Source organism: Macaca nemestrina, chromosome 19 (assembly GCF_043159975.1).
Source record: "Macaca nemestrina isolate mMacNem1 chromosome 19, mMacNem.hap1, whole genome shotgun sequence".
NCBI classification, from domain to species: Eukaryota; Metazoa; Chordata; class Mammalia; order Primates; family Cercopithecidae; genus Macaca; species Macaca nemestrina.
The window spans coordinates 66,045,642-66,067,231 of record NC_092143.1 but is presented as its reverse complement, the minus strand read 5'-3'; the positions used below and the strand labels follow the sequence as shown (position 1 = coordinate 66,067,231).

The 21,590-nt window shown below is 38.5% G+C and overlaps 1 long non-coding RNA gene across 1 annotated transcript in view; it reads right to left on the bottom strand.

The window, feature by feature from the left end:
• Positions 1-21,285, bottom strand: part of LOC105465304 (uncharacterized) — a 117,592-nt gene extending 96,307 nt beyond the window's left edge. Inside the window, exons 1-2 of the long non-coding RNA XR_011616792.1 lie at positions 21,164-21,285; positions 9,370-9,521 (exon numbers count right to left, since the gene is read on the bottom strand). This is a non-coding gene — a long non-coding RNA (uncharacterized lncRNA). The remainder of the gene's footprint in view (positions 1-9,369; positions 9,522-21,163) is intronic.
• Between the last annotated feature and the right edge of the window lie 305 nt (positions 21,286-21,590).

Below are 21,590 nucleotides of genomic sequence, written 5' to 3'. Positions count from 1 at the left end.
TCAAGACTGGCAACATTCACCACAAGCTGACTGAAGAGCCTTGGGCCTTGAGTGGACGTTGGTGGTAGCCAGGCAGTATTTACTGTGGGCCTGGGATAGTGATGGCTATGGGGAGAGACTCTTCTGCTTTAGGAAAGGGGATGGAAGAGTGAGAATAACTTAGTTATCCAGTTTGGATGCCAGTTCAGCGGTAGTAGAATAGAGTACCAGGTTGATTCCTAAGGTTCCCAACTCCAGGCCCTGGCCCCTAGATGGCATCTACAGACCCACCTGGGGCTGAGGGGAACTTGTTACCCTGAAGAGAAAAACACAAGGCTGGCTGGACTTGCCACCTGCTGGTTGTAGAGCCCTAGGGCCTTGAGTGAACATTGGCAGTAGCCAGGCAGTGGTCACTGTGGGCTTCTGGTGAGACCCAAAGTGCTGTGCTGTGCTGTGCTGCCTTCAGACCTGACCCAACGTAGTCCCAGTGGTGGTGGCCACAAGGGTTCTTGTGTCACCCCACCCTCAGCTCCAGACTGCTCAGCACAGAGAGAGAGAGAGAGACTCTGCTTGGGGGAAAGTAAGGGAACAGAACAAGAGTCTCTGCCTAGTAATCCAGGGAATTATCCCTGATCTTACCAAAGACCACCAAGGCAGTACCTCTATAGTCTGTAAGAGTCACAGCATTACTGGGCTTTGGTTGCCCCCAAAGCAAATACAGCTTCAGCGACCAAAAACTTAGATCACAACACCCAAGTCTCTTGGAATAGCTGGCCTTCCCAAGAAGAACAGATACAAACAAGCCCAGACTGTGAAAACTACAATAAATACTTAACTCTTCAATGCCTAGACACCAACAAACACCCACAAGCATCAAGACTATACAGGAAAACATGATCTCATCAAACAAACTAAATAAAGCACTAGTGGTCAATCCTGGAAAGACAGAGATACATATGTGACCTTTCAGACAGAGAATTCAAAATAGCTGTTTTAAGGAAGTTCAGTGAAATCCAAGATAACGTAGAGAAGGAAGTCAGAATCCTATCAGATACATTTAACAGAAATGTAAATAATTAAAAAGAATCAAACAGAAATTCTGGAGCTAAGAAATGTAATTGACATACTGAAGAATGCATCAGAATCTCTTCACAGCATAATAGATTAAGCAGAAGGAGGAATTAGTGAACTTGAAGACAGGTGATTTGAAAATACACAGTCAAAGAAGACAAAGGAAAAAAAGAGTAAAAAAGAACAAAGCATGCCTATAAGATCTAGAAAATAGCCTCAAAAAGGCAAATCTAAGAGTTATTGCCTTACAGAAGAGGTAAAGAGAGAAATTGGGGTAAAGATTTTATTCAAAGCGATAATAATAGAGAACTTCCCAAACCTAGAGAAAGATATCAATCTTCAAGTACAAGAAGGTTATAGAACACCAAGTAGGTTTAACCCAAATAAGACCACCTCAAGACATTTAATAATCAAACTTCCAAAGGTCAAAGGTTAAAAAATGATCCTAAGAGCAGCAAGAGAAAAGAAACAAATAACATACAAAGGAGCTTCAACACATCTAGCAGCAGACTTTTCAGTGGAAACCATACAGGCCAGGAAAGGGAGGTATGACATATTTTAAATGCTGAAGGAAAAAGAAACTTTTATCCTAGAATAGTATATCCAGAGACAGTATCCTTCACAAACATGAAGGCAAAATAAAGACTTTCCCAGACAAACAAAAGCTGAGGGATTTCATCAATACCAGATCTGTTCGACTAGAAATGTTAAAGGCAGCTCTTCAAACTAAAAGAAAAGGATGTTAATGAGCAATAAGAAATCATCTGAAGGTACAAAACTCAATGGTAATAGTAAGTACAAATAAAACACAGACTATTATAACACTGTAAATGTAGTATATAAATTATTCATATCTTGAATAGAAAGACTAAAAAATGAACCTAACAAAAATAATAACTAGAACAACTTTTAAAGACATTGACAGTATAACATATAAATAGAAATGACAATAAGTTAAAAAGAAGGGAGATTAAGTGTAGAGTTTTTATTAGTTATCTGTTTACTTGTTTGTTTGTTTATACAATTAGTGTTAAGTTGCCATCAGTTTAAAATAATGGGTTATAAGATGCAATTTGCAAGCCTCACGGTAACCTCAAATAAAAAAATCCACAACAGATACACAAAAAATAAAAAGCAAGAAATTAAAACATACCACCAGAGAAAATCACCTTCAATAAAAGGAGGATAGGAAGGAAGGGAAGAAGGAAAAGAAGTCCACAGAACAACCAGAAGAGAAACAACAAAATAGCAGGAATAAGTCCTTACTTATCATTAATAACATGGAATGTAAATGGACTAAACTTTCTAAAGACATAGAGTGGTTGAATGGATTTAAGAAAAAAAAAAACAAGACCTAATGCTGTCTACAAGAAACGCACTTTACCTATAAAGACACATAGACTGAAAATAGGGGAATAGAAAAAGATATTCCATGCATATGGAACCTAAAAAAACACTGTATTTATATAAGACAAAATATATTTCAAAACAAAATTATCAAAAGAGACAAAGAAGGTCATTATATAACGATAAAGGAGTCAATCCAGCAAGAGGATGTAATAATTGTAAATATATATGCACCAAACACTGGAGCACCCAGATATATAAAGCACATGTTATTAGAGTTAAAGAGAAATTCCAATATAATAACAGCTGGAGGCTTCAACTCCCCACTTGCAACATTGGACAGTTCATTCAGACACAAAATCAACAAAGAACTTAATCTGCCCTATAGGCCAAATGGACCTAATGGATATTTGCAGAACATTTTATCCAATGGTTGTAGAATACTTCTTCTCAGCACATGGATCATTCTCAAGGATAGACCATATGTTAAGTCAAAAAACAAGTCTTTAAACATTCAAAAAAAATTGAAATCATATCAAGTATCTTCTCTGACCACAGTGAAATAAAACTGGAAATCAGCAAGGGGAATTTTGGAAACTATACAAACACATGGAAATTAAACAATATTAATTATTAATATTAATTAAACAATATTTTTAAATATTATTTAATTAATTAAACAATATTAATTAAATATTAATATAACAATATTAATTAAACAATATTAATATTAATTAAACAATATGTTCCTGAAAGACCAGTGGGTCAATGAAGAAATTAAGAAGGAACTGAAAAATTTCTTTCAACAAATGATAATAAAAACACAACATATAAAAGCCTATGGAATACAGCCAAGGCTAAGAGGAAAGTTTGTCGCTATAAACATCTGCAAAAGTAAGTAGAAAAACTTCAAATAAACAAGTTAATGATGCATCTTACAGAAATATAAGAGCAAGAACAAATCAAACCCAAAATTAATCAAGGAAAAGAAATAATAAAAATCAGAGTAGAATAAATGAAATTGAATCAAAACAAATGCAAAAGATCAATGAAACAGAGGTGGTCTTTTTGAAAAGATAAAATCAAAAAAACTTGAGCCCAACTAATTAAGAAAAAAAGAGAGACAATTCAAATAAATAAAATCAGAAATAAAAAAGAAGACATTACAACCAATACCACAGCAATTCAAAGGAATATTAGAGGCTGGTTTGAGCAACTATATGCCAATAACTTGGAAAATCTAGAAGAAATGGATAAATTCCTAGTCTCATACAACCTACCAAGATTGAACCATGAAGAAATCCAAAACTTGAGCAGATCAATAACAAGTAATAAGATCAAAGTCATAATAAGAAGTCTCTCAGCAAAGAAAAGCCATGAACCCAATGCATTCACTGCTGAATTTTACCAAACATTTAAAGAACTAATACCAATCCTACTCAAACTATTCCAAAAAATAGAAAATAAGGCAATATTTCCAAATTCACTCTACCAAGCCAGCATTTTCTTTGTTTCTTTTTTTTTTTTTTTTTTTTTTTTTTGAGATGCAGTTTTGCTCTTGTTGCCCAGGCTAGAATTCAATGGCACGATCTCGGCTCACCACAACCTCTGCTTCCTGGGTTCAAGCAATTCTCCTGCCTCAGCCTCCTGAGTAGCTGAGATTATAGGGACGTGCCACCACGACTGGCTAATTTTGTATTTTTAGTAGAGACAGGGTTTCTCCATGTTGGTCAGGCTGGTCTTGAACTCCTGACCTCAGAACTGCCCGCCTCAGCCCCCCAAATCCTGGGATTACAGGCGTGAGCTACTGCACCTGGCCTGAGGCCAGTATTACCTGGATACCAAACTTAGACAAAGACACATGAATAAAAGACAACTACAGCCCAATATTCCTGCTGAACATTGACGCAGAAATCCTCAATAAAATACTAACCAACTTCAACAACACATTTAAAAAATCATCCATCATGACCAAGTGGGATTTATCCCAGGGATGCAAGGGTGGTTCAGTATATGCAAATCAATCTATGTGCTGCATCGTATCAACAGGATGAAGGCCCAAAACCATGTGATCATTTCAATTGCTGCTGAAAAAGCATTTGATAAAATTCAACATCCCTTCATGATAAAAACCCTCAAAAAACTGGATATAGAAGGAGCATACCTTAATACAATAAAGACCATATGCAACAGGCCCACAGCCAGTCCCACTGTTATTCGACATAGTACTGGAAGTCCTACCTAGAGCAATCAGACAAGAGAAGGAAATACAGGGTATCTACATTGGAAAGGAAGAAGTCAAATTATCTTTATTTGCAGATGATGTGATTTTACATTTGGAAAAACCTAAAGACTCCATAAAAAAACTATCAGAACTGATAAACAAATTCAGTAAAGTTGCAAGATACAAAATCAACAAACAAAAATTAGCAGCATTTCTATATGCCAACAATGAACAATCTGAAAAAGAAATCAAGAAAGTAATCCCATTTAGGATAGCTACAAATAAAATTAAATGCATAGGAATAAACTTAACCAAAGAAGTGAAAGATTTCCACAATGAAAACTATAAAACATTGATGCAAGAAACTGAAGCAGACACCAAAAAAATGGAAAGAAATTCCACGTTCATGGATAGGAAAAAATCAATATTATTAAAATGTCCATACTACTCAAAGTAATCTACAGATTCAACACAACCACTATCAAAATACCAATGATGTTCTTCACAGAAATAGAAAAAAAAATCCTAAAATTTATATTGAACTACAGTACATCCCAAATAGACAAAGTTATCCCGAGGGGGGAAAAAAACAGAGGAATCAAATTACCTGACTTCAAATTATACTACAGAGCTATAGCAACCAAAATAGCATGGTACTTTCATAAAAACAGGCACACCAACCAATGGAACAGAATAGAGAACCCAAAAATAAATCCATACATCTATAGTAAACTCATTTTTGTCCAAGGAACCAAGAACATACACTGGAGAAAGGGCAGTCTCGAATAAAAGGTGCTAAAAAAAAACTGGACATATCCATATGCAGAAGAAGGAAACTAGACCACTATCTCTCACTATATACAAAACTCAAATCAAAAAGGATTAAAGACTTAAATCTAAGACCCCAAACTATGAAACTACTAAAAGAAAAACGTTAAGGAAACTCTCCAGGACATTGGTCTGGGCAAAGATTTCTTGGGTAATAGCCCAAAAGCGTAAGCAATAAAATGGACAAATGGAATCCATCACGTTAAAAAGCTTCTGCACACCCTAGGAAACAATCAACAAAGTAAAGAAACAATCTACAGAGGGAGAGGAAATGTTTTCAAGCTATCCATCTGATAAGGGATTAATAACCAGAATACATAAGTAGCTCAAAAAAACTCTATAGGAAAAAAAAAATCTAATAATCTGATTTAAAAATGGGCAAAACATCTGAATAGACATTTGTCAAAAGAAGACATATAAATGGCAAACTTTCGTGGTACGTATAAACAATGGGGAACTATTCAGTTATTAAAAAGAATGAGATCCTGTCATTTACAACAACATGCATGGAACCGGAGATCATTATGCTAAGTGAAATAAGCCAGGAACAGAAAGACAAACTTCACATATTCTCACTTATTTTGGGGAGCTAAAAAAAATGAGAACAATTGAACACATGGAGATAGAGTAGAATGATGGTTACCAGAAACTGGGAAGGGTAGTATGGGAGGGCAGGGGTGGCTGAGGGAACTGGGGATGGCTAATGGGTAGAAAAATATAGTTAGATACAGTGAAGAAGATCTGCTATTTCATAGCACAACAGGATGAGTACAGTCAACAGTAATTTATTGTATAATTTAAAACAACTGAAAGAGTAGAATTGGATTGTTTATAACACAAAGAAAGGATAAATGTTTGAGGTGATGGATACCCTATTTACCCTGATGTGATTATTATGCATTACACACCTGTATCAAAATATCTCATGTACCCCATAAATACATACACCTATTATGTATCCACAAAAATTTTAAAAAATCTTACCCACTAAATATAAGACCTTGGAAATACCTGCTCTAAACCCATCAGTGGTATCAAACTACACAAAGGTCAGTCCAAGCCCATCTGGAGTTTCCAGCTTCTTTGTGGACAAAGGTAGCCTAATCATGAGCTGGGTGAGAGAATATGAGACTCTACTCTGTCTTCGCAGAGAAAAGGAGGCACAAACAGAAAGAATCTTTTTACAGAGTTTTGCTCTGTTGTGCAGGCTGGAGTACAGTGGCACGATCTTGGCTCACTGCAACCTCTGCTTCCCAGGTTCCAGCGATTCTTGCACCTCAGCCTCCCAAGTAGCTGGGACTATAGGCACCCACCACCACACATGGCTAATTTTTGTATTTTTAATAGAGATAGGATTTCACCATGTTGCCCAGGCTGGTCTCAAACCCCTGGCTTCAAGCGATCCACCCACTTCAGTCTCCCAGTGTGCTGGGCTTACAGCTGTGAGCTGCCATGCCCGACTGAATATTAATTTTCATCAAGAGAAAATCAAATTTGTCCAAGAACTCTACTGACAGAAGTGAAATTAGTTTTTCTCTAGCAAATAGTTAGTGGAGTTGGAGGATTAGTCTATTGCCCAAGGAAGAAAGTAAACCCACTGGAGTCCAGAAACATTCATATTCTCAATAATGCATTTAGCTCTCAAAAACAAATAAGATTTGTCGCTGCACTTTTACATTTCAAAAACACCTAAGACTAGATGATCTAAAGCTCTCCTCCGCTAAAAATCAGATTATTAAAACATGTTCCCTAAACTCATAAAGCTCAAGACAATTGTTAAAATTTTTATTGAATGTCAAGTGCCAACCCAGGCAGAGTCTCTCTCAATTCAAACAAAATTCACTGTAGAATTTTGTTCTGCAGTGAATTTTGTTCCACAGTGAATTTTTCTGTATTATTCTGTATTATTCTGAATTATTCTGTATTATTCACTGTAGTAGCAGGCACAGGCTTTTCAACTGATGGACTGCAGCAGAATTCAGTTACCTCCTACTGTGAACCATGGGCCTGGCACATATAGACTATTTTTGTAGGGAAACAAAATAGAATTATTGTATTTTCTGGATGTTCTCAGGATTAGGCTGGTAGAAATGATGTTGCAGAATGCCACCGCTTTAGACCACCTTGTTAATATTCCCACAAAATTCATTGTCCTAGCTTTTGGTGATTTGGAGTACAATGGAGGCCAGTTGAAAAATAGTTTCAAACAAGCGGGTGGGGGAAGCCTGGATTGCTAGATTTCTGGTTAATAGAGTCCATGAATTTCCTTGTAGCACTGCATAAACCAATGTTCCTGTCAATTAGAAAGAGCAGGCACTAGAACCCTAATTATATCACTATGAAGACCCTGAACTTGGTCTGAACTTTGTGTAATTTCTATCAGAAAATCTGAGCTTTCTATAATCCCTTTTTGTATCTCCTCTCCCCAAAGTGAGTGATTTACTTGGGATGAAGGACATAATAGTAGACACAAAGGATCAGCAACTGGGGCAGAGACAGGTCAATGAAAGGGAAGAATCTGGCCGGAGCTCAAGCTGCTAAGGGTTTTACCAGTTCTCTGGTGAAGAGGGATTGGAATTGATCCCCAAGCCACTTTATCTTAATTGTCATTTTTGGTACATGAACTTAATTTTAAATTAACTGGTAAACTCTAAATTATGCACTCCAGAGGATGGGTTCTGCCAGTCTCAACAAACCCTTTAACTCTTTTCAGAGTTAGAGGACTCCTTCAGCTATTGTTAAAGATTGGTCTGGCACCCAAGTGGGCCATCAGGTTAGCAGGGTTCTTTGCAAGGAAGCTTAACACTTTTTTTCTGCCTGAGTGTGCTACAATAAGGGGTACAGTTGTTAAGATAATACAAATGAAAGGATTTTGTAAACTGTAACAACACTTAAATATTGTCCCCTGCCAACAGAATCACAATATTCTCCATTCCAAGTATCTCCTGATTTCCAGCAAGAGGTCTCACTCATTAATGGACTTTACAAGCCATCAACCACCTTTACCTTCCTATAAATCAACCCCAACCACAATACTGTGTTCATACTGTTTCAATTGAATACAGCCTACCTGACTAATATTCACTACGGGTTATAAAGTAAGACTCTATCTGTCTACAGTGATACTCATTTACCTTGAGGAATACACACTTATAAACACAGATACATACTTTTTTCCAAAAACATAGACATTTTTTCAAAAAGAAAACCCTAATAGTTTGAAAGTAGGCATTCAGTATTTGGTGTTTCTTTTTAAAGCTTTATTTTTACCTTGTCTCCTCCCTTAATTGCCTCCAAAGCTGTGTTCCTGTTTGATTGCACGGCTTCACCTAGCAAAGTTGTCCTGATAAATACAGCTGAACGCTGTGGGCAGAAGTAATGAGTATGGGAATTCCTCCTACTTATAACTAACTTCTTCTGTTCCTTTCTTGGGGTTTGAGATGATAGAATAGGCCCCAAAACTACAGAGAATAAATCATTATGAATCAACATATTACTTTTGTTGGTATTTCTAGCACTGTGATCCACCACCTACCTGTAGTGGGATTTTAAAAGTTTTTTCCAAGAATTTCATTCTCTTTTGTTTCCAGAATAAATAAAGTGCAGAGCAGAATAAGCACAAATGGGATTTTGAAATTCATCCCCAAACCACATGAATAGGAAGTTCCCCCCTCACAGCAGAACAACTTAAGGGGTGTTTTCTGTGATTTTTTTCTTTACTCAAAATATCATTTTAACCTGACCTCATCTGATATGATGAAAAGGAATGGTAATTTGTGGTGTGTTAGTGTAACAAACATTGTATCACAGTAAGGACCTGTAACTGTAGTTACACCTGCCAAGGGACAAAGCAACTGATCAGTTTCAAATTGAAATACACATGTAGAGGCAAAATAGCCTGCTGTTTTTATTAGAGTCACCTCTGACATTCCTGATTTCCTAGAACCGATCATCTTTGCTGGAGGAAAGCAACATGTTGGCATATGAGCTGTATGTAGGTAGTAGAGTCTGGTTCCTGGGAGCCCTGCAGTGCCAGCCCATGCTAAATTCAGTTGAAAGATGCTCTCTGCAACTAAAAGGGAAAAAAATATAAATATCTATGAAAGTTAAATATATGTTATAAATGCCTGCTCAGGAGTAAGTTTATTCTCAGACTCATCCCAAAAGCAGAGGAAAGAATGTTCTTTTAAAATCCTATATCTCTGAGACTATGTGAAAAGACCAAATCTACGTCTGATTGGTGTACCTAAAAGTGATGGGGAGAATGGAACCAAGTTGGAAAACACTCTGCAGGATATTATCCAGGAGAACTTCCCCAACCTAGCAAGGCGGGTCAATATTCAAATTCAGGAAATACAGAGAATACCACAAAGATACTCCTTGAGAAGAGCAACTCCAAGACACGTAATTATCAGATTCACCAAAGTTGAAATGAGGGAAAAAAGGTTAGGGGCAGCCAGAGAGAAAGGTCGGGTTACCCACAAAGGGAAGCCCATCAGACTAACAGCAGATCTCTCAGCAGAAACTCTACAAGCCAGAAGAGAGTGGGGGCCAATATTCAACATTCTTAAAGAAAAGAATTTTGAACCCAGAATTTCATATCCAGCCAAACTAAGCTTCCTAAGTGAAGGGGAAATAAAATCCTTTACAGACAAGCAAATGCTGAGAGATTTTGTCACCACCAGGCCTGCCCTACAAGATCTCCTGAAGGAAGCACTAAACATGGAAAGGAACAACCGGTACCAGCCCCTGCAAAAACATGCCAAATTTTAAAGACTATCGATGCTAGAAAGAAACTACATCAACTAACGAGCAAAATAACCAGCTAACTTCATAATGACAGGATCAAATTCACATATAACAATATTAACCTTAAATGTAAATGGACTAAATGCTTCAATTAAAAAGACATAGACTGACAAATTGGATAAAGAGTCAAGACCCATCAGTGTGCTGTATTCAGGAGACCCATCTCACATGTAGAGACACACATAGGCTCAAAACAAAGGGATGGAGGAAGATCTACCAAGCAAATGGAAAACAGAAAAAGGCAGGGGTTGCAATCCTAGTCTCTGATAAAACAGACTTTAAACCATCAAAGATCAAAAGAGACAAAGAAGGCCATTATATAATGGTAAAACGATCAATTCAACAAGAAGAACTAACTATCCTAAATACATATGCACCCAATACAGGAGCACCTAGATTCATAAAGCAAGTCCTTAGAGACTTACAGACAGACTTAGACTCCCACACAATAATAATGGGAGACTTTAACACCCCACTGTCAACATTAGACAGATCAATGAGACAGAAAGTTAACAAGGATATCCAGGAATTGAACTCAGCTCTGCACCAAGCAGACCTAATAGACATCTACAGAACTTTCCACCCCAAATCAACAGAATATACATTCTTCTCAGCACCACATTGCACTTATTCCAAAATTGACCACATAGTTTGTAGTAAAGCACTCCTCAGCAAATGTAAAATAACAGAAATTATAACAAACTGTCTCTCAGACCACAGTGCAATCACACTAGAATTCAGGATTAAGAAACTCACTCCGGCCGGGTGCGGTGGCTCAAGCCTGTAATCCCAGCACTTTGGGAGGCTGAGACGGGCGGATCACGAGGTCAGGAGATCGAGACCATCCTGGCTAACACGATGAAACCCCGTCTCTACTAAAAAATACAAAAAACTAGCCGGGCGCGGTGGCGGGCGCCTGTAGTCCCAGCTACACGGGAGGCTGAGGCAGGAGAATGGCGTAAACCCGGGAGGCGGAGCTTGCAGTGAGCTGAGATCCGGCCACTGCACTCCAGCCTGGGCGACAGAGCGAGACTCTGTCTCAAAAAAAAAAAAAAAAAAAGAAACTCACTCAAAACTGCTTGACTACATGGAAACTGAACAACCTGCTCCTGAATGACTACTGGGTACATAACGAAATGAAGGCAGAAATAAAGATGTTCTTTGAAATCAATGAGAACAAAGACACAACGTACCAGAATCTCTGGGACACATTTAAAGCAGTGTGTAGAGGGAAATTTATAGCACTAAATGCCCACAAGAGAAAGCAGGAAAGATCTAAAATTGACACCCTAACATCACAATTAAAAGAACTAGAGAAGCAAGAGCAAACACATTCAAAAGCTAGCAGAAGGCAAGAAGTAACTAAGATCAGAGCTGAAGTGAAGGAGATAGAGACACAAAAAACCCTTCAAAAAATCAATGAATCCAGGAGCTGTTTTTTTGAAAAGATCAACAAAATTGATAGACCGCTAGCAAAACTAATAAAGAAGAACAGAGAGAAGAATCAAATAGATGCAATAAAAAATGATAAAGGGGATATCATCACCGATCCCACAAAAATGCAAACTACCGTCAGAGAATACTATAAATACTTCTACGCAAATAAACTAGAAAATCTAGAAGAAATGGATAAATTCCTGGACACATACACCCTCCCAAGACTAAACCAGGAAGAAGTTGAATCCCTGAATAGACCAATAACAGGCTCTGAAATTGAGGCAATAATTAATAGCCTACCAACCAAAAATGTCCAGGAACAGGTGGATTCACAGCCAAATTCTACCAGAGGTACAAGGAGGAGCTGGTACCATTCCTTCTGAAATTATTCTAATTAATAGAAAAAGGGGTAATCCTTCCTAACTCATTTTATGAGGCCAACATCATCCTGATACTAAATTCTGGCAGAGACACAACAAAAAAAGAGAATTTTAGACCAATATCCCTGATGAACATTGATGCAAAAATCCTCAATAAAATACTGGCAAACCAAATCCAGCAGCATGTCAAAAAGCTTATCCACCATGATCAAGTAGGCTTCATTCCTGGGATGCAAGGCTGGTTCAACATATGAAAATCAATAAATATAATCCAGCATATAAACAGAACCAAAGATAAAAACTACATGATTATCTCAATAGATGCAGAAAAGGTCTTTGACAAAATTCAACAGCCCTTCATGCTAAAAACACTCAATAAATTAGGTATTGATGGGACGTATCTCAAAATAATAAGAGCTATTTATGGCAAACCCACAGCCAATATCATACTGAATACGCAAAACCTGGAAGCATTCCCTATGAAAACTGGCACAAGACAGGGATGCCCTCTCGCACCACTCCTATTCAACATAGTGTTGGAAGTTCTGGCCAGGGCAATCAGGCAGGAGAAAGAAATAAAGGGTATTCAATTAGGAAAAGAGGAAGTTAAATGGTCCCTGTTTGCAGATTACATGATTGTATATTTAGAAAACCCGATCGTCTCTGCCCAAAATCTCCTTAAGCTGATAAGCAACTTCAGCAAAGTCTCAGGATACAAAATCAATGTGCAAAAATCACAAGCATTCTTATATACCAATAATAGACAAACAGAGAGCCAAATCATGAGTGAACTCCCATTCACAATTGCTTCAAAGAGAATAAAATACCTAGGAATCTAACTTACAAGGGATGTGAAGGACCTCTTCAAGGAGAACTACAAACCACTGCTCAATGAAATAAAAGAGGACACAAACAAATGGAATAACATTCCATGCCCATGGATAGGAAGAATCAATGCCATGAAAATGGCCATAATGCCCAAGGCAATTTATAGATTCAATGTCATCCCCATCAAGCTACCAATGACTTTCTTCACAGAATCGGAAAAAACAACTTTAAAGTTCATATGGAACCAAAAAAGAATCCACATTGCCAAGACAATCCTAAGTCAAAAGAACAAAGCTGGAGGCATCATGCTATCTAACTTCAAACTAAACTACAAGGCTGCAGTAACCAGAACAGCGTGGTACTGGTACCAAAACAGAGATATAGACCAATGGAACAGAAAAGAGCCCTCAGAAATAATACCACACATCTACAACCATCTGATCTTTGACAAACCTGACAAAAACAAGAAATGGGGAAAGGATTCCCTATTTAATAAATGGTGCTGGGAAAACTGACTAGCCATAAGTAGAGAACTGAAATTGGATCCCTTCCTTACACCTTATACAAAAATTAATTCAAGATGGATTAGAGACTTAAATGTTAGACCTAAAACCATAAAAACCCTAGAAGAAAACCTAGGCAATACCATTCAGGACATAGGAATAGGCAAGGACTTCATGTCTAAAACACCAAAAGCAAGGGCAACAAAAGCCAAAATTGACAAATGGGATCTAATTAAACTGAAGAGCTTCTGCACAGCAAAAAAAACTACCATCAGAGTGAACAGGCAACCTACAGAATGGGAGAAAATTTTTGCAATCTACTCATCTGACAAAGAGCTAATATCCAGAATCTACAAAGAACTCAAACAAATTTACAAGAAAAAAACAACCCCATCAAAAAGTGGGCAAAGGATATGAACAGACACTTCTCAAAAGAAGACATTTATGCAGCCAACAGACACATGAAAAAATGCTCATCATCACTGGCCATCAGAGAAATGCAAGTCAAAACCACAATGAGATACCATCTCACACCAGTTAGAATGGTGATCATTAAAAAGTCAGGAAAAAACAGGTGCTGGAGAGGATGTAGAGAAATAGGAACACTTTCACACTGTTGGTGGGACTGTAAACTAGTTCAACCATTATGGAAGACAGTGTGGCAATTCCTCAAGGATCTAGAACTAGAAATACCATTTGACCCAGCCATCCCATTACTGGGTATATACCCAAAGGATTATAAATCATGCTGCTATAAAAACACATGCACATATATGTTTATCGTGGCACTCTTCACAATAGCAAATACTTGGAACCAACCCAAATGTCCATCAATGATAGACTGGATTAAGAAAATGTGGCACGTATACACTATGGAATACTATGCAGCCATAAAAAAGGATGAGTTCATGTCCTTTGTAGGGACATGAATGCAGCTGGAAACCATCATTCTCAGCAAACTATCACAAGGACAGAAAACCAAACACCACATGCCTCACTCATAGGTGGGAATTGAACAATGAGAACACTTGGACACAGGAAAGGGAACATCACACACCGGGGCCTGTTGTGGGGTGCGGGGAGGAGGGAGAGATAGCAATAGGAGATATACCTAATGTAAATGACCAGTTAATGGGTGCCGCACACCAACATAGCACATGTATACATATGTAACAAACCTGCATGTTGTGCACATGTACCCTAGAACTTAAAGTATAATTTTAAAAAGAGCCTCAAAAAATAAAATAAAATAAAATCTCATATCTCTGTTTTCTTTGTTTTTTTTTTTTTTTTTTTGCTTGTTTGTTTGTGACAGTTTCTCTCTCGTTCCCCAGGCTGGAGTGTAATGGCGCTGTCTCAGCTCACTGCAACCTCCACCTCCCAGGTTCAAGTGATCATCCTGCCTCTGCCTCCCGAGTAGGTGAGATTACAGTTGTCTGCCACCACAACCAGCTAATTTTTGTATTTTTAGTAGACACAGGGTTTCACCGTGTTGGCCAGGCTAGTCTCGAATCCCTGACTTCAGGTGATCCGCCCGCCTCGGCCTCCCAAAGTGCTGGGATTACAGGCATGAGCCACCGTGCCTGGCCCCATATCTCTGTTTTTTAGAGTTGATGTCCAACTGCTCTCCTTCCTCCTCCAAAAGGCCAAACTCTTCAGCCTGGCATTTAATCCTTTTCTTGATAAGTCCCTAAATTCCAATCCAACTTCATCCAACTCTTTCCCTACATGTATCATAATTCTTGTCAAGCTGAATTACTAAGGGCTCCAAAAGAAACCAGGGTACCTCCAAGTCTTTACATGTAAGCCATATGCACCACGTAGAATGTCCTTCCTTCTAACTCTTCATTTTCAAATCCTACACAAACATAAAGATGCAATTCAAATGTACCTGTTCAGTGAAGCATTCCCTGATTCCCTAACCTGGAATTTTCTTTCTGAACTTCCATAGGACAAGAAACATCTTCCTCAAACACATGTTCTCCTCTTTGAGGAAGGTCAGAGAAAAACCTTGACTTACAGACAAAGAAAGGCAACAAACTACAGCCCTGTTAGGGGCTTCACAACTATCATTTAATTCTCAACAATCCTGCAAGGCAGGTATTATTGTTCTTAGCAGATACTGAACCTGAGGCTCAGAGAACTTTTTGAATGAAATCTTTGCCTGTCAGACTTAAAAGCACACAGTTTCCACCAGTCCACCCTATTTATCGTTACTCGTGTTTATACAGCTTTTAGAATATTGACTGTGGTACTTCGTGAACATTTCTTTTCTCCCTTACTGAATCAAGAATTTGTTTTGCTGTTGTTTTGAGATGAGAAAAGAAGCCATCTTATTTCACGTTCCCCACCCGCCTCACCCCTTGTATAGTAAATTTCTTGCTCAAATTTGTGTTAAATTAATACACAGTCTTTCAGACGGAAAATTTTTAAAAAGAAAAGGAAACATAAAGATAAATGTCTCTGATTGCTCTTCTTGAGGGCAAAGAAAAGAAACTAAATAACAAGAAATTTGGCTATTTTAAGTTAGAAAATGAAGGCAACTATTTCGGTAACAACAGTAGCTTCCATTTTTTGAACTGTGATTCAGTGTCAGACCCTGGACAGACTTTTTTTTTTTTTTTTTTTCTAGTTATTTGAGACAGTCACACTCCCTTGACCAGGCTGGAGTGCAGTGGCACAATCTCGACTCACTCCATCCTTGACCTGCTGGGCTCAAGTGATCCTCCCACCTCACCCACCTCAGCTTCCCAAGTAGCCGGGACCACAGGCATGTGCCACCAGGCCCAGCTCATTTTATTTTATTGTTTTGTAGAAACAGAGCATCACTTTGTTGCCAAGACTGATGTCAATTCCAGGCTCAAGCAATCCTCCCACCTCTGTTAAGCGATCTTAACCACTGAGTCTTCTCACCTTTATGTCTCCTGGCCTATTGAATATTCACTATCAGGCAGGACTGTTTTCTTTCTGCCACTTAGCAAAACAAAACAAAAGCCTCTTTCTTTGAGGCTTTTCTCAAATCTATTTTCATGAATCCTCAAATAATTACCCATATTTAGAGGAGAGAAACCCTGAGCACTGATTGAGGAAAAGCAATACTACCGTCTTCCTCTATACAGTACGTGAACAAAAATCATTCAAAGGAATCCTTTCTGCATCCAGCTAACACAGCAACGCCCGTACTACAATCGGTACTTCCCCGTGTAAGTAGCATGACCCCTAGTGGGCACCAGTGGTAAATATCTAGATTTTAGCATTGATAGAAATACTGTACAACGGTTTATTTTAATAGGTAGATAGAAAAATAGGTCAAGATGTTGTCATCAAAACTATATTAATGTGACCACATATTTTTGTTGACTATGAAACACAAAGGAAAGGTATCAAAATATACTTTTTAAAATATAATATTCAGAAACCAATTGTAAAGTGAGTTTTTATATTTTCTTTTGTTACCACCTTTAACTTCTATAACTCTTAATTAAATGCTCTCCGTCTTCAACCACATTTCTTCAACAAAGATAACTTGCACAAGAGTGCCTTCAAGAAAGGATTAAAAATGGTGAGGTTGGGACATTTTCAGTTTGTCTAGATGAAATACTCTTATGAATGCATCATCTTAAAACATCCCAGTCCACACTCAGTGTTACTCGTAATTTCACTGATGCTTAATTTATTTCACCACATATTACAGTTTAATTAAACACCAGACAGGAGGTTCTCTGGGATCACTCTTTCTACACAGCAATGTTTAAGTTCTTTACGTTTAAAGCTAACAACAAAAGTGGTAGTCAAAGGAATACAGAACTATGTTTTATCTGAATAACTGGGTCATATATATTCCCATTTTATTACCAACAGATAGTCTGTATTAGTCCCCCGTCTCCCAACTTTTTTTTAAGTAAGTAGTAATTCTTATTAACAGCAGTGGCACCTGCACGGGGGTGGACAAATCTGGTGGCCAGCAGGTCCCCCTGCTGTTTTGCTCAACTGGCAACATGCTCTCAACCCTGGCAGCTGCTCCTGTTTTGTTTTGTTTTGTTTTCTCCCAGGCAAATAGGAACTTCATGGACATTTAGAAATTCTTTTCTCTGAACCAAAACTTTGGCTTCAGAAAGTAGCAACGAAATTCACAACAGAGGATAAATTTTTCTATATGTATTTAATTCCATAAGGACATGAATACATTTCCATAAAACATTTAAGCCACACAGAAATGTCTAATCCGCGAACACCCTTTTACACCCCACCTCCATCTTTCTCCCCCCACCAAGCCTGAGGAGGTCCAGAGAATTCTCTCCACAGAAACGAATATAAAACTGGACATCCTTACTAACGAGAGCCATTTCATATCACTCAGAATGACCACAGGCAGAAAACAACTCGAGGTGTTTGTTGTCTTTCCTTGCAGTCCTGTGTGTATACGTAAATAAATAGTTTGGGTTTGTTTCACTTTGCAAAACCATGATCGCCCCATATGCTTGTTCTGTGACTTGCTTTTTTGCTTAACATTGTGTATTGATCATATTTCTATATCGCTGCCTATAGGCCTCTTTCATTCTTTTGTATCTGTTGCACAGCATTGAACAATAAGATGTGTCATGGTTTCTTTGGTCATTTCCCTGTTGATTTAAGGTTGTTTCTAATATTTTCCTATTATACACAATACAGTAATGAACACCTTGAACTATCTCGATATACTTATGCAAGTACATCTGTCGGCTAGGTATCTAAAAAGGAAACTGCTGAGATGAAGAATGTGAAAATACTAAATTTTAAAAGATAGTGCCAAATTCTGTTCACAAAGGCAGGAATGTTTGAGGAGTTGCCAGGCCTTTGGAACTAATCATAAATGTTAGCACTGAAAGTGTCCTTAAAACTGCCTCGCCAAAAAAAACCTTGGTTTTTTAATGATCAGATTGGTAATATTTATTAATGCAAACATAATTTTTAATAATGATAAAAAGATGCAGTGAAAGAAAAAATAGCTATTTTAGAAAAGTGTATTCCATATCCTCTTGTTTAGTTTTTCATATAAAGATTGCTTTTTTATATATACTTTCAGTTCTGGGGTACATGTGCAGAAGGTGCAGGTCTGCTACACAGGTATACACGTGCCATGTGGTTTGCTGTACCCATCAACCCGTCACCTACATCAGGTATTTTTCCTAATGCTATCCGTTCCCTAGCCCTCCACAGGCCGATAGGCCCCGGTGTGTGTTGTTCCCCTCCCTGTGTCCATGTGTTCTCATTTTTCAACTCCCACTTATAAAACCCTTTTTTTTTTTAAGACAAAACTGAGGTTTGTAGAATTTATATGACTGGTCCTGTCTCATGAAGCCAGACTCCAATCCAGGTTTTCTGATGGCCCTGTCCGGTACTTCTCCCACTACAACATATTTTATGGGGGTAAAATTAGACTTGAATTTTGGAGTAATCGTTTCCAGAGATTTAGAATGCTTTTTATAAACAATTAAAAACATCTTTTCTTCCCTTGGAGTTTTCAGCAGTATAGAGAACGACTAGGATTTATGTTATGAATCAAATATTCAGAGTGGTAATAGCTCTACAAAGCAAGCAAACAGGTAAGTTCTATATCAGAACACAATGCTAAAAGTTGAAACCTGTAAATGGAATCTGATTTCCTTACTAAATGATGTTAGAAATGGAGTCTGCAGTTCTATACTCAGGCACTCATCACTTTAGGGAAATTATTCCAATCGTCACACTCCAAAGCTCCTCAAATTATTTGTTAGTGCATAATAAATTACCTCAAACTTAGTGCCATTAAAAAAAACATTTTATCATATTCCTGGTTCTGTGGGTCAGGGGTTTGAGAAGGGTACAGCAGTGGTGGCTTCTCTCTGCTCCACAATGCCTGGAGCCTCAGCTGGGAAAGCTCACACGTGGGGGTGACTCAACAGCTGGGGCTGGGATCGTCTAAAGGCAGGTGGACGCTGGCTGTCATCTGGGATCTCAGCTGGGCTGTTGGCCAGAGAACCTGCACATGGCCTCTCCATATGGTCCCTGTGCTATTTTATGGCACAGTGATGGGGTTCCAGGGACAAACGTTCCAAAACTCATCTTCCAGTAACAGTGATGTGAGGAGATTAGGAGAGTGCCCTCCACAGAAATAAATATAAGACTGGACAACCATGTTTTTTAAAACATAATCAATTTCAGGTCACTGGAAAATGACTTAAAGTAGATAACAACTGGAGAAGTATTTACTCATGAAAACTACCACTTAGGCCAGGCACAATGGATTACATCTGTAATCTCAGCACTGTGGGAGGTCAAGGAGGGCAGATCACCTGAGGTTGGGAGTTCAAAACCAGCCAGGCCAACATGATGAAACCCCATCTCTACTAAAAATACAAAAAGTATCCAGATGTAGTGGCACACATCTGTAATCCCAGCTACTAGGAAGGCTGAAGCAAGAGAATTGCTTGAACCCGGGAGGTGGAGGTTGCAGTGAGCCCAGATGGCGCCACTGCACTCCAGCCTGAGCAACTGAGTGAAAAACCCCATTTCAAAACATGAAAAAAGAAAAAGGAAAAGAAGACAAGAAAGAAAACTACCACTTGGGTAAATTAAGTGACTCTGTGGCTTTCTTGCCTGAGAGCATTCTAAGCTCAGGTGACAAAACCCTCAACTCCACCTCCCAGAGGGATCTGGGCTCAGGATGGGGGACAGAGCAGCTAAAACAAGGCAATACTGGAAGTGAGAGGAACTTAGAAGGGCGGGAGTAATGAAAGCTCCACACATCTCTGGCTGACTGCTAATGGACACATGCTTGAGGGAAACCCCAAAATGCCCAGCAAACATTGCAAGCTCAGGAAACACATACATGGAGGTGAGTAGCAATGGGGCCTTAAAGGCAACGGGAGCATCCTTCACTAAAGGAATGAGTAAACACATTGTGGAGAATATACGTTCCGGAATACTATGCAGCAGGTGGAAGCTACCATCTGGATGTACATGATACAAAATGGATACATCTTAAAAACATATCTGAGGGATAATGATTATGATAATGTCAACCAATATTTACATAGAACTAATCAGAAACCCCCATGAGTCCAGGACTTTTCTTTTTTTTTTTTTTTTTTTTTTTTTTTTTTGAGACAGTCTCGCTTAGTCGCCCAGGCTGGAGTGCAATGGCGCGATCTCGGCTCACTGCAAGCTCCGCCTCCCGGGTTCAGGCCATTCTCCTGCCTCAGCCTCCCGAGTAGCTGGGACTACAGGTGCCCACCGCCTCGCCCGGCTAATTTTTTGCATTTTTAGTAGAGACGGGGTTTCACCGTGTTAGCCAGGATGGTCTCGATCTCCTGACCTCGTGATCCGCCCGCCTCGGCCTCCCAAAGTGCTGGGATTACAGGTGTGAGCCACCGCACCCGGCATGAGTCCAGGACTTTTCTAAAATATGTCCATATATTAACTCATGTAGTCATCATGGTTTTATTAGGTTGGTGAAAAAGTAATTGCAGTTTTTGCCATTACTATTAATGTATATATAAATATTTACATATGTATTTAATTACACAACTACATGAATACACTCCCATAAAAACATTAATACAGAAATGTCTAAACTGTGAACACCCCTTTATATCCCACCTTTTTATGCCATTCTTCTTGTCCTCCAAGCATGCAGAAGTTTATATATTATATATATCTTAATATATACCTATAGATTATATATATCTTGATATATACCTCTATATTAAGAGATTTTTTACAAGAAATTGACTTACACACATTTAGGAGCTGATGTGCAAGTCCAAAAACAGTGAGGAAGTGAAGATCGTGGGCACAAGACAAAGTTGTCACCAACTAGGAGGCAGGACAGGAAGATGACAGGCAAGATGGAACTCCACGGGCATGGGCTGAAGCTGTCATCACAAGTGGAATTTCTTCTATGCGAGTGTGGTAGGCAGAATTCTAAGAATGAACTCAACTGACCTTCAGCCTTGACAGCCTTTTGAGGGGTAGTGGAAATCTGTGAATATGAGAAGCCATTGTTCCCTTGATTATGTTACCTTAGGTGGCAAAAGGGAGATCATCGGGGTGGGTCTTATCTAATCACACGAGACTTCTAAAAGCAAAGGGTTTTCTCTGCCTGGTAGCAGAAGAGGAAGTAAGAGACCTGAAGTACAAGAGAGCTAGCTTTGAATACAGAGA